Here is a 15354-nt window from a genome sequence, read left to right as displayed (position 1 = left end):
GGGTACCTAGGTAGCATATATTAGGGACTTACATGGGGGCATCAGTATGCCAAATGTGGGGTGACAAAGGTTCCAGCAACCAAGTTTACGAGAGAGCATAATCACCAAGGTCCTGGATAGGAGGATCCCAGTGAACACAGTCAAGCACACTGACAAACAATGGGGGAAACCATGCTAGAAAGAGTCTGCTTTCATACATAAGGTACCTAAGGAAGTCTGGAAGAGTAGTTTGTGTGGATCCCAATACTTCTTCTTGGCCGGAATGCCCTGCTTTCCTTATATTTCTGTGAAGGAAAATTCCGGAATATGAGAGGAGCCATAGAATTCCAAACACAGGCCCTGGTTACAAGTTTGGCGGTCACCATACCACCATGCTGGCAGTGGGGGTCGGACAGCAGCCAGGCCGGCGGTATAGACCGCCAAATTACGACTGTGCCGGTGATCCGACTGTGACACAACAAATTCCCTGCCAGAACCACCAGTCCGGTCCGACAGCCGCCGGTTCTCATCTCCATGTCGGAGGAATGCAAATTACCAGCCACCATATTACGAGTCAGCAGACCGCCACAATTTCTGGAGCGATCCGACCGCCACGAAAAGCCTGGTGGAAATGACCAGTACATAAGGAGACACTCACCTCCAGGGACATAGACGAGTCCGAAGCCGCCATGGAACTTGAACTGGATGTCTTCCCAATGCTGTACCTCGCCATACACCTACAGGACCAGCAACAGCAACGAAGACGACAACCTTAAATACACTCGCCTAGTACACAATGGAGGGAAGGGGAGAGTCACACACCCACATGCAACACACACACCCGGCACAGACTGCAAAAGTCACACATGCAAAACAAAAACCGTACCGATGCACACACACACATACATACACAAAACACGCACAACCAAAACACACACCATGCCTAACACACAAGTCATCCACTCACCCAACGCTAAACAGATCAACACATACTCCTACCCAGAGCAACGAACACCCAGTAGCCCGACAAAAGTACCATAAACACCCAAACGCTTCAGCAGAAAGGGCCACAAAGCACACACGCTTGTCAACACAATCTGCATGCCAAAGGAAACACACAAAACAAACACTTCGGAGGGCTCCATGCAAAGGCACAATACTTACACAATGTACACACAGCATACTAATCTCCCCACACAAGCATCAAAATATACACCACCACAAAGTACACAACCGAGTGTACACATACACATCATTCCTAACACATAACAATAATCACACAGCCCAAGTAATGGAGGCAGCCAATGCAGCCATACAGACACACACAGAGATACATTTGTTAAAAACTGCATCCAAAACAGTAACATAAGCATGTAGATTAAAAGGCTGTTGTGAGTGCGGATGTGGTGCATGGGGTGCGTGTCTGTGTCTGCTGTTGTGGTCACTGTGTGCATAACTGAACTGGTGGCAAGTTCTGGTAGTGGAGATTCAGTTCTGGCAGGTGTGAGTTCTGATGTGACTGTGGGGCAGGAGGTGGTGGGGGAGGCAGTGGAGGCAGTGGCTGTTGTTGTGTGTGCTGGTGTGTGTTGAGTGTGTGCCTGCTTGTGGCGTGACTTGTGGTGCCTGTGTTTGTCTTTGCGTACCTTGTCTGTTGGACTAGGTGAATGCTGGTCTGATTGTGTGATTTGGATGGGTGAGGGGAGGGTGCTCTGGGATTGGGCACAGGTAGCTGGAAGGGGATGGAAGAACTAGGGACACTGGCTGCTGTCAAAGAGGAGGCCAGAGCCTGAAACGATCTCAGTAGGCCAGCCAAGGCACCCTGAATGCCTTCCAGATAGGCATTGCACTGCTGCATCTGGGCTGACAGGTCGTGGATGGCATTCACAATGGTTGACTGCCCCCACAGAGATGGATCTCAGGAGGTCACTAGCCACCTCACTGAGGCCAGCAGGGCTGACTGGGGCAGTAGCAGAGGTGCCTGCGACGAAGGAGACACCCATCGTGCTGGGTGAGCGGGCACAGGCAACTGGGTGGGGAGCTACTGAGAGGGCAGTGCAGGTAAGGGCAGTGGCGGACGATGAAGTCGCTGGCTTGGGACCAGAAGGGTCCGCCACCGCCAGGGAGCTTCCATCGGAGGAGGAATCAGATGTTGCAATTCCTGTCTCACCTGTGGTGCTCCCCTCGCCATCCAACTCACTGGTCCCTTTGGCATTGGTGGACTCTGCCTCCAGGGTCATGTGGGCTGCAACCTACCCACTCACCGTTGCCCCTACTCCTTTGACTGCTGATGCTAATGCACAGAAGGACAAGGAGGGAGGGTGGGGATGAGAGAAAGGGAGCATAGGGTCAATACCAACCAATCTAGCATAAATTACCATCACATATGCACATTAACAAAGGTCATAACAGAATGTTGATCCCACTACCTGACCACACGATTGCCTACACACAACATAAGACACTGAGATATGAAGTTAATAACATCGGCCATCAACAACATTACACTGGTTCCCCTGCAGACTGCCAAGACTCACAAAACCATGGTTTTACTTACTCCATAACAGTGCCTGACCAACCTGCATTTCACTGTCCATAGCACATAGATATGGGAAACAGCTCTACGTGAGTTACACTACGGTACAGTTTAATCCTAGGATGTAACCCTCTACGTATGCAGACATGCATTTGAAATCACACCTACCTAAATAACATACCAATAGACCATTAAACTATAATGTCAGCTACATACCCTAGCATGGGTTACTCAAACATCCTCCATTCATTGGTAAACCTATTCATTCCCTACAGATATCAATATAACATGAAGCAAACTCTGAGTACTAACCCACTTGTGGCTGCTGTGCTGCTCTCAAGTGCCCATCCAACGCTGGGTAGGCCACTACCAGTATGCAGGCCATTAGTGGGGTCAGGGTCCAACGGGCACCCCTCCCTCGTTGGGAGGACTTCCCCAGCTAGGCCTCCGTGATCTTCTGGGCCCAGCGTCTCAAGTCCTCCTACCTCTTTCTGCAATGGGTGCTCCTCTGGCTATGGACCCCCAGGGTCTGCACTTCCTTGGTGATGGCACGCCACAGTCTATTCTTTTGATGGGTGCTGACCTGGATGGGAGACACAGAGAGAAGGGCACATTTATGTAGACTAATCACCCAGCAACTTTAGTGGACTACATGATACGTACCCATTCTCAAAACATGATTGTCCGACGCAACACTCTCCAATGGGCATTCTGCATACACATACGTTCACCTATATAGAACCATGTCTCATCAAAAATACACAAATGCTACTCTCACCTGCTTATCTGGAGCACCATACGACTATCCATACAGAGGTAAGACCCCATCCACAAGCTTTCCCAGTTCCTCTGGTGTGAAGGCTGGGGACCTATCCCCTGTAGAACGTGCATTGGGGCTTCCAGATACAGGACACAGCAGCACATGCAGTGGAGGTCTTCGTGGCTGGAGAGTCAGGAGTTAAGTGAGATAGGCTGTAGAAAATGGTGGTCACTGCCGCAGCGGTCTGCACCGTCATCGCCGGTGGTTATCATCATTGGCCTCTGTTCCCCATAGGCATCAATGCTATCCAGTGAGCAGTTCTGACAGCCTACCTCCATGACGATTTATGCTGGCGGAATTAGGTCACTTCCATCAGTCCTCTGCATGCAGGACAGGCAGCTGCCATTTTACACAATTGAACATTATACAGTATTCAATGTGCGTCACTGCTCGATCTGGCAATATACATGCCATGCACAGGACGTTGTGAATGTTGTTATTAGGAAGTGGTGTGAGTAGTACCATTTGTATCAAACTGTCACAGCTTAGGCTAAGTGAAAATCCATATTGTGTCAGCACATCCAAAATACTGGTCTCCATGCGTTGTAAAGCTATGATGTGGTCAATCATGATTAGTTAAGGGGGTCATCTTAGATATCTGAATTGTATACAGAAGTATATTATGGCTGAGAAGCCAAATAGGTAGCATGTCAAGTGGAAATTACAGCATTGATCTCACAATATGGGGGTTACAACATGTACGTGTTGTAACACTTGTATTGTTTGCTATGTCTAGATATTGACCAATGTGGAGGCTGAGGAATGCACCTGTGTACCGGCCCCTAGTTGACCTTGCAACCATGGAGGAACGACATGTTATACTCACATATCGTCTGAACAGTGTGACAATCAGGGAACTGTGTACCCAGTTGGAGCCAGACCTACTTCCGGCCATATGTTATCCTCATGCTATTCCTCCAACTGTATAGGTGCTTTCTGTGCTCCACTTTTTGGCCACTGGCTCATTTCAGCAGACAGTGGGACTGGCAGCAGGTATGTCTCAGCCTATGTTCAGTAACGTGTTGAAGGATGTCCTGTCTGCCTTGCTCAAACATCTTGACAGCTACATCAAATTCCCCCAAAATGCTGATTTGCCCACTGTGAAGGCTGATTTCTATGCAATGGGACATATCCCTCATGTCATAGGGGCCATTGATGGCACCCATATAGCATTTGCACATCTTAGGATCACTGAACAGGGGTATAGAAACAGGAAAAGCTTTCATTCAAATAATATGCAGGTGGTGTGTCTTGCAGACCAGTAAATCTCCCAAGTGACTGCCAAGTTTCCAGGGTCTGTGCATGACTCCTACGTTCTGAGAAACAGCAGTGTTCCACACATGATGGCACAAATACAGAGGGAGAGAGCCTGGCTCATTGGTGAGTAAGATTTGTGTGTTTAGTCACTGTCACTAGATCTATCCTTACCCTTTTCCTCTGAGTATGGCAGAAGTGTCATGTATGATTCCACTATTCCCAGGTGACTCTGGCTATCCTAACCTATCCTGGCTGTTGACACCGGTGAGAAATCCCAGGACAGAGAGTGAAAATTGCTACAATGAGGCACATGGTCGGAATAGAAGGGTGATAGAGGGGACATTCAGCCTTCTGAAAGCAAGATTTTGGTGTCCGCACATCTCAGGTGGTTCCCTGGTCTACACCCCACAGAAGGTCTGCCAGAAAGTTATAGCCTGCTGCATGCTGCACACTTTGCCCCTGAGAAGGCGTGTTCCATTACTTGAAGAGGAGGGAGTACGCAATGCACCGGTGGCAGATGAAGGAACACTAGACAGTGATGAAGATGGGGAGGAGGATGATGTGTACTCAAGAACTCAGCTGATTCAGCAGTACTTCCAATGACAGTCAGGTAGGTATGTGCCTCATTTTTGCTCAAAGTATCCTGAAGTACAATATGTCAGCTGTTAGTAACCATTCTGTAGTGTGAGCACTGGTCAGTCTCAGTGACTTACATCAATACACATTCCTGTACAAGTAGGATATAAAGAGCTAATGTACTCCTGCCTTTGCAATGTTTATCCTGTATTTGTGTTTTCTAAAGTTGTTGCAAACCATTTTCTGTCTCTAATATAGTGCTATTTTTTAAGTGAATTTGGAATGTACCTTTATTACTGATGTCCAAACAAATCCCCTAAGTTAACTTACTCTCCCCGACTGTTCCCCCAGCACTGGCTGTCGATCAGGAGACGGTAGCATACGTACAATAGAGTTAGGCTGTAATCCTAGCTTGTTTCATGAGGCAAATGCTGTTGTTGTGTGATGTTGGTACTCCAATGACTTATATCAGCTATGTGTTGCATATTCTGCAATTGCCAGTAATTGTAAACTGTGTTATAGAGAGGATCATGGTGTGTAGCAATGTTTGTTTGTATTTTATGTCATGTCTGTTTGACAATTTTCACAGGTGTTGCTGTGGTGGGTGCTGAGTTTCCATGCCTTTTTGCTACCTGATTACACAGACATGTTTGGATGGGGAATGTGACAAGCAGTTACACAGAGGATGACTACCCCAACCTGACAGGACAATGACAGAAAACTGATGTTTAGTATCATTTCATTGTAGTACAAACATTCCATTTATAGAATAATAAATACACATCCACAATAGGTGTGTTCAAGTGTGTTTATTGTGATTGAAAATTAAAAGGGATGGTGCAGAAGAGTGGGGTTATGGTGGTCAAATTCGTCAGTGTGGTGGCCCAAGCAGTTGGTAGCACAGGTCCACTATTCAGGGGCCAAGGAAAATGGTGCTATGGGAATGGAGAGTCAACAAGGTGTCTCAGTGGCACACTGCTAGTAGCCTGAGTCCTCTGGAAGGGCCTCCATCCCACTAGCTGCTGCAGATGTAGTAGGAGGTGGAAGGGGCATGCTGGTGGGTAGGGGACTCACGCAGGATGGATATCAGCTCCTGTAGCACCCCTTTAATGGAGGCCATGGTGGCATATTGGGCCTGCCACTGCTGCATGGCCCGCTGATGTTGTACCCTCTGCTGCCTCTGGTTCTCCAGCAACTTGGTCAGTATCTGGCCCATCCTGTCCGGCGATTGGTGGTATGCTCCCACGACTAGTGATATGGCCTCCTGCCCAATCGCCTCCCAAGGTTGCCCCACCCTTTGGCCCACAGTTGCCCTCCCACTGGCCCTAGCCCCCTGTGCCTGTAACCCCAGCACAGTGAGCCCACTCCCACTTACACCAGGACCTTCATCTTCTTGAGTGGTAGGTGTTGACTCCGGTCCCTGTACTTGTGGGCACAATGTAGTATGACGTGGTCTGGAGACATTGGTTTGGGGGCGTTTGGAGACTGGTGTTGTGGCGGCCACAGTTGTGGAGGGCTCTGTTGTGGCCTGGATTAGGCTTGCGGAGGGAGACTGACCACAGGTCCCAGATGGCCCAGGGAGGTCTTCCAGTCCCAGACATCCCGAGTTGCTGTCATCACTGGGGCCTTCTTCTGGTGGAGGACTGGGTCTTTGTGGCACCTGCTGGCAGCTGGAATCAGCAGTGGCACCGGTGGATAGCGAAGATTGTTATTCACATCTGCCTGACCTGTCTGACATTGGCTAACCAGGGAGATGGTGCAGGATAGCTGCTTCCCAGGAATGGCATTGGAAGTGGTGATTATAAATTATTTTCTACTTCAGTACATATCAGTTGTTTAGCATTACTGACATTGCCATCTCCTGGACTGCTATTGACACCTGCTTAATCAGTGCTATTTGGCAGGCTTCAGAATGCATGACCACCTATGTGTATGGATGTGTGCATTGTTCGGTTAGTAAAGAGTGATGCATTGTGGGATTTGTAGTGCTTCATGCTCAGCATGCCTTACTTGTATGTGTGAGTGCCGATGTTGGGATGGTATAAGTGGGGTTGTGTGGGCATGCAGGGGAACGGGTACGGGTGGTTAGGAGGGCGGGGATCAGTGTTGGCTGATGTGATTTGGGGAGTGATAGGTGGATGGGTATGCATGTGATACAGGTGTACTTGGTGCCAGAGGAGTATAGGTGACTTACCAGTCTCCAATCCTCTGGTGATTCCACTGAGGCCCTCAGGGTGCAGGATTGCAAATACCTTCTCCTCTCATGATGTAAACTCTGGGGGAGGTAGTATGGGCCCACCGCCAGTCTTCATCACAGCAATTTGGTGCCTGGATGTTATGGAACACACCCTCCCCCTCAGGTCATTCCACCTCTTCCTGATGTCGTCCCATGTGCTTGGAGGGCTTCCCACTGAGTTCACCTTGTCGATGATCCTCTGCCATAACTCCATTTTCCTGCCAATGATTGTCTGCTAGACCTGTGCACCGAACAGCTGTGGTTCTACCCTGATGATTTCGTCCATCATGGACCGCAACTCCTCATCCGTGAAATGGGTGTGCTTTTGTGGGGACATGGTGATGGTGATGTGTGTGTTTGTGTGCAAAAATGTTGGGCAATGTGTGTTGCGTGAGGGGTGTACAGGTGGCTGTGGCGAGTATGTGCAATTTGTTCTTCTGAGTGGCCGTGGGACGTGTGGTAACTGTTTGTTGTTTCATAGGATTGTGGGTTATGTGGGTGGGTGTTTTATAGTGTGTGTATGGGGGTATGTAGTGTGTGTATGTGTATCAGGTGTGGGGTATTCAAATTGGCCAATGTGGTGTTTTGTTGTGCTGGAGGTGCCATTTCGACCGCGGCAGGCCACACCGCCAATGGATTACAGCTGTTGACAGACCGCTGTGCTGATTTGTGGGCCATAATATGGAGGGCGGGATGCTGTTGGCGTGGTGATGGAGATGGACCACCTCTTTCCTGCTGTCTTCAGCCTGGCAGTGTTGGATGTGGCTGTTTTCTTCAGAAAAGACTGCCAAACTGGTAAAGACCACCATAGTGTTCCCACACTTCTCCTAATAAAAAAAAACGGTCTCATATTTTCACTGACTATAATGCATTTAGTACATAAACTACATGGGACCTAATGACTGCAACTTATCTGCCCTGTACCATAATAAGATAAAGATGAAACAATATTTCAAAGGAGTCAATACATTTTAAAAAGCAGTTTCATACTACACAGATCATAAATTACAATATTAAAAAATCTGAAAATGTTAGTCATAATTTTGCGAAGATGCCTGGAAAGGTCAATCATAGCACAAATGCCTTCAGCCTCAGATGCCCTGATTATGGCTTCCACAATATTTGGTTCAAGGAAATAAATCCTCTATGTGTTGACTCTGGCATATTAGATATAGTCTACTACATCATCCTTTGTGACATGGCAGGCTATAGTGGGTAATTTCAGATTCACAGTACTGCTAGTTATGGTATTTACACCCTTCTGTAGCAGATACAACAACCTCAAAAGTATCTGTCTCCTACAAGCCAAATAACAATCTGTAGAGCAGATACATTATCACACCAAGCTATATTTCACAATAGGCACATGTAGGCTGGTGCAATGTCAGTCAAATATAAGTCATACCTGACTTGTGATAACTCTGGCCTGGGACAATATGCTAATCAAAGCACTATGCCATACTTGAATCTGGAGTTTCTTAATTGAACATTGCTTCTGAATGACTGGTAGGTTTGGGTAGTTACAACCACTTATATATCAGAAATAGGAAATTCCATGAAAGTTGCTGTCTTAAGAACATGACTAAATGTCCCATACATTGTGCAGATTGTGTAGATTGTGCAATCTCTTCACACAGCATATTTTTGTTTGACATACCATATTTGAAAGGTTAGAAGGGAGTCTAGCTAATGCCCATTTAATTCTTGGCCTCTCAGCTGTGATGCAAAATACTGTTGAAGCCACTTTCATATCAGCTCCTCACACACAACACTGAGGCATCCCAAAGGGGTCCGTCATATCCCCTCTACTCTTCCACATCTACCTAACCTCCTTATCAAACCTGATTAAATCTTTCAAAATCACCTGTTATAACTATATAGGTAACACCTAAATCTTTTTTTGTAAACAGATTGTCTGAAAGACCTTTACAATTTAAAACTTGATGACTGCCTTCAAACCATCAACACGTGGATGATGAATAACCATCTAAAGCTAAATGCAGCAAAGACAGAACTTATGTCCTGCGGACAGTGACATAAATACCAGCCTACCTCCACATGGCCTAAGGTACATGAGGCCCCTCCAACAATATCATGAGAAGTCAGAAACCTAGGAGTAACCATGGATTCAAAACAATATTAGAGACCACATTTTAACAATGTAAAACAAAGAGGCTCCTACAAAATAAAAACACTATTTTGCATCCTCCCATACCTTGGAAAACAACAGAAGCTGCAAGCCAGCCTTGAAGCGTGACTATGCCAATAGCCTATACCTTGGCACACCAGTGTTCATACTATGCAAAATACAAACTCATCTAAAATACTACTGTAAGATTTATTTTCTAACTTCACCCAAGAGAACTCTAGTCTTGCAAACATTCCACTGACTACCCATATCAAGAAGAGCAATGTTCAAGGCACTTTGCATTTTTCACAGAGCCTTCCTGAAAAAAAGACTGTATACCTTTATGCTAAATTTAAGCAATAAATGCAAATCAGGATACTGCGCTTCAGGCTTCCATCACTTATCATATACCACCTTACCGTAAGAAATATGTAGGAGGCACTGCTTTCACAGTACTACCCAAGCTCTGGAACACACTACTAGTTGGCATTCAGGAGCCGATACACTTTAGGAGACAGTTGAAAACATGGCTATTTCCTAGACAACTACACCACCAACCCGGCAACAGAACATGGAAATACAGTTGTACCCTCAAGCTCAATTTTTAGCTTACAATCCACAGAGTGAAAACAACCCAACAAGTGAACCACTTCTGATAAGCTGGTAAATTAAGGAAAGCTCTCCTGTGAATCGATAGGATATTATATTGTTATGTCAGTTCACACGTAATATTTCTGGTCCACACTAATACTATTGCTATAACACTCAGCAGTCGTCAGCCAACTGTAACTTACACCTCTTAGAATCAATTATGTCATTTATGCTACAAGGATTGTCAGTCTCCAGTACTGTGCAGCCAATAAACCTGCCATCACTAAATGAACAGGCACTGAATAACTGAACAGACCTGTCACACACCCCGGGTCACTTGAAGGACTTTAATCTAGTTTGTGACTGCAGGTCCCAAATATCTATACACTATGGCTGCTTCTTTTCATCTCACAATGGCTTCAGATGTGAGATGATGGTAGCATTGCACATCCCAGCAGATTGTTCCACTTTTTTCTCCCTCCAACAATGCCAGATCTATACACTAGGAGCAGATTTAAAAAGATTTTGCATCGATGTTTCATCACTTTTGTGGCCCAGGCGCAAAATCATTTTTGATATTTACTAAGCCATACAAAGTCATCGTGCATGGCTTTGCATAGTTTAGCAAATACAAACTAATGCAAGGCAGCGGGAATCATTGACTTATGTTGGGAACTCATTACGTGGGTGGAGCATGGATTTTAGCGTATTCCCATATTTACTAAAGTTAATAAACCTGGGAAAATACTACGCCTTCCCCAGTGAGGCAGAACAAGGATAAGTATCTTTAATTCTCCATGTTACTTACTCATTCTATGTGTGCTGCATTGTGCAGCATACATGGATGGAGGAATAAGCCTCTAAGGGTTGTTTTTGTGTAGGAAATTGTCCATTCCTCCACAAAAACAATCCTGTCTGTAACAGAGGCACCCTTGTACCATGTTAAGTTAAGTTAAGTTAAGTTGCCAGCTAAGCAGACTATAATTATAAGAAATGCTGTATTGGGATCAGGAGAGCTGTTCCCAGCTGCCAGCTTACTGAAAAACCATACACTGCACATTTGTGTCTCTCACATCTCATCATCCTCCACAATGCACGTGCTGCACCTCATAACACTATAACCGCATTTCGGTGATCATCACTCACAACATGGAAACACTTCACACACTGGATCACAAAACAAAGACATTGCTTTTGTAACCACACACTATCCTATACTGCGTAGTTTGCTGTCAATGTTATTAAGTGCTTCAGTGCCTTCATAGGGGTAGGAAGTGCTATAAAATTGTAAATACAATATATATAATTTCTGCATCACCAAGATTTGTTTTGATCCAGTTAAAATCTTTCATTTCATTACACTTCAGAATTTTAAAAGAAAATGTGCTTCATTTGTGCTTCCATAATTGCCAGTATATCATGATGAAATATTTACTCAGTTCATTTACAGGTATTTAATTATTTGTGAATTAGTAACACATTGCTGTCCTACAGCATTTATTTTTTAACTCCCTGTACACAAGGTCAATGGATTTATCTGATCCTGCGGCTTGGGAATTGTGCGATTCTGTGGTTGTGGCGTTTCCCGCATAAATATGAATTTACCACATTTGCCAAATATTCCACCATGTACATAATCTGCAGATTAAAAAAAAAAAAAGATTTAGTTTCTAGCTCAAACTGATCAAAATTACTATAAATGCTGCAACACGTTCTGCCATTCATCGCAAGGTCCCCTGCGGTTACATACAGCTGTATTTGGATGTGGAACTGGTACTAATGAAGTGAAACCTTTGCCCATACAGTGTTAACATTTGCAAAAATTACAAAATAATGAAATGAAATTATTAGAAAATATGCTGCAATAAGACACGTAATTTGCGTTTTCTTGCCACATAATTTAGTCAACATTGCCGCAGGATTTAGGCCTCCCCTGCCCCTAATCCCAATGGCCCTGTCTGTACCACAGAGATTGTCACATAGTTCACTTTACAAAATCTTCTTACTTTGCAGTCAAAAGAAGACAAGTAAATAACATTCTCCACATTAGAAGAATAAGCAACAGTTTTTTAGAAGACATTGCCTGACATTTACCCTGTTTTGCAACGCGCAGCAAATGCAACAACATACAAACAACACTTAAAGGCATTTTTATTGCTCTATCACCGTCTGAACTCCTGCACCTCTAGATTGTGCCAGGTTCCTCGCTCATTTGGGGGGGCAAAACTCACTATGGGCTGGCCCGACCCTCAAATGTCCCCCCGTGGCTACAGCCCTGCATAAATGACTCCACGTGACCAAGCCAGATGAAGAACCCTCATCAGGGCAGCTGCATCTGATACAACAATTTTCCCCCTTGAGACCAAATCTATGCAGGGAGACAGTGTGTGTAATATTCTTGTTGCAGCATTTCATGCAGTGTATGATACAGAGCCAACTACTTGAGGATATCATACCGGTCTGCCGGCAAGTATACAACCAAACGTCATCAATAATCTGCCACCACAACTCCTATTCACAGTCTGTTTGTGGCACCCAGTGAGGAACCACCCACCCCGACAGGCAGTGCATTATATTGTGATTGAGGGCCTAATTGATATTTCAGCAGATGAGTTCCTCTGTCACAACAGTGACGGATATCCTGTCCGCAGAAATATAAATTCCATTATATCCTATGGGATTGTTTAGTAGAGTCTGCTGTCATTAGGTGCTCCAGAGCATCTGGCTCGGCAGGGAATTGCGGAAGGAATAGTTTACAGCTGCTACATAGCCTGTACTAGCCAACTGGAGAACTAAGGAAACCCCCCTGTATTCCACAAGCGTGAAATAGCACCTGTTTCTATATAGATGCCCCCCAGGTAAGCAGGCCTCTAGTGTTGAATTTCAGTCAAGTGGCAAAGAGTGGCAAAAGGGGATGACACTCCAGCGGCATACTAGCCGAGAATAAATAGTTGGGGCTCATTTTCTTACTTAATGTGTCCCAGTTGTGTATTCTACTGCGGGGACATCTGTCTGCTTGAGGGATAGAAACCATACTGTCCACTTCAATTGCCAGGTGAGGCAGAAATGGAATGAGGCTTGTACCAGTAATGGGCAAAGTGTGCCTGTGTACAAAGACAGTTAAGTTCGAGATCTGGTGCCCAGACTCTCCCTTACTGAAGGGAAGCATAAGAGTCTACCAGTCAGCTTTGGGCTGCTTTACTTCCTATGTCAATCTGATCATCTGCAGAGTGGAGAAAAATACACTATTAAGTGGCAGTGGTACAAGAACAGATACAACATCTGAGGTAGTACCACCATTTCAATGAGACCCAAATGGCTGGACTACGAAAGGGGGAGAGATATCTGTTCTGTAAAGCGATCAACGATGACCCAATTGTTTTCACTGATCACTCCGTCCAGGTCCCTATGCACCAGTATCCCCAGGTACTTTTTTTTTTTTTTTTTAAATCTCTTTATTGAATTTTACAGTAAACAGCTCTTACATTGATTTAATAAACAGTGTTATTTATAACAGTTATGAGATTCTTTTATCATTATTTTGCTTCTGATCATTTTATACATTTAGTTTTACATGTTTTATAGTTGGAATCTTTATTGCATTTGGTTAAAGGAGCACTGTAGAAGTAATGAGAAAACTGGAAATTGGAAAACAAAAGAGAAAGAAACCGGAATGGGGCTGAGAGAACAAAGCTATATATAATGGGTTGGGGGGGGGGTGGGAAAGATGCTGGCGGTGGAGATGCATTGGTGGGGGGATTTGACGGTTTCTTTGTGGGTGTTTGTTGGAGCGGCGGTACCCGTGTGGGACTTGGGGGGTTCTGTATTGAAGTCTTGTATGTTACCTTTTGAGGAGTATTGCGGGTACCTGTATAGGGTTTACAGTTGTGGTGTCTTGTTACTGTAGTCAATTGCTGTTAGCTTGTGTCAATGTTCTAAGGCGGGCGGGTGTCGTCTTTTTCGAGTAGCTGCTCTAGGACGGTGTCCCATATCTCTGCATTTTTAACCACTATCCCGATATCTTTAAATGAGTCCAATACATGTTTTTCTGCATTGGCCCAGTGTATTAGGTCTTTATGCCATCTGTTTATATCTGGGGTGCCAGGGGACTTCCATTGTGTTGCGATGAGACGTTTAAAGATGATAAACGCTAGGTCTGCAGATCTATGTTTTTGTTTGTCTTTTTTGCGTCTGTGACGTATGTCCAGTATGCAGGATTCGGGTGCAGGATTCAGCTTTAGACCCGTCCATTTGTTTGTCTGTTGTGTGACGGTGTGCCATGTGCGAAGTAGTGGTGGGCAGTTCCAGGTCATGTGACAAAAATCTGCTTCCATGGTTCCGCATCGTGGACATTCAGACACTGCTTGTGGAAACATGCGTTTTATGCGAAGTGGGGTTAAATATGTCTGGTGTAAATAATTAAGTTGGGTGTATCTGAAGCGGGCGTTGCGGGAAATTTCCCGCATGGTTGTTAGGGCCATGGTCCATTGTTGCTCTGTGAGAGGTGTTTGCAGGGCCTTATCCCAGTGTGATTTAGCTTGTGTTTGTGTTTTTGCGGGGTAGGCTTGTAGTATTTGGTATATTTGAGATATACTTGGTTTCGTGTTAATATCTGCTAGTAGTTCATGTAAAGTGGGGGCTGTTGGTGGTTCTGAGTTGCCTTGGCCCCATACTTTGCGTATCAGTCCTTTGAGTGCCCCGTATGTTATGAATTCCCCTGGTCCTAGGTTATATGCCTCTGTCAGTTTTGTGCATGTTATGTATTGCTCGTCTACATATAGGTCGCCGATCTGCTGTGTCTTTTGCTATCCATGTCGTTAGATGCAGTGTGTCGTGTAGTTTATTTATCCCTGGTATGGCTAGTAGGAGAATCTTTGGTGAGTATAATGGTACGCGGGTTCCCCGAGATACATATCGGTTCCAGGTACGTTTGGCAACTGTCATTAGTGCATTTTTATGATGTGAGGTGTGTGTCCCTCCTATGAGCCAATCTAGTATCTTTGTTCTCCCTAATTGTGTTCTCACTTTGTGCCCCTCTGAGCTTGGGGGGTCTTGTAGCCAAGTCATGATCCAATGCAACTGTGCTGCTGCATAATAATGCTCGAGGTAAGGTACCCCCATTCCCCCCTTTTCCATTGGGAGGTAAAGTTTATCAATAGCCACCCTTCTACGACCATTCGCCCATATCAGTTCAATCAATAATTTGGTTAATTGTGCAAAGAGTGTTTTTGGTA

Source organism: Pleurodeles waltl, chromosome 4_1 (genome assembly GCF_031143425.1).
Source record: "Pleurodeles waltl isolate 20211129_DDA chromosome 4_1, aPleWal1.hap1.20221129, whole genome shotgun sequence".
In the NCBI taxonomy this organism is placed as follows: domain Eukaryota; kingdom Metazoa; phylum Chordata; class Amphibia; order Caudata; family Salamandridae; genus Pleurodeles; species Pleurodeles waltl.
This window is presented reverse-complemented; position numbering follows the sequence as displayed.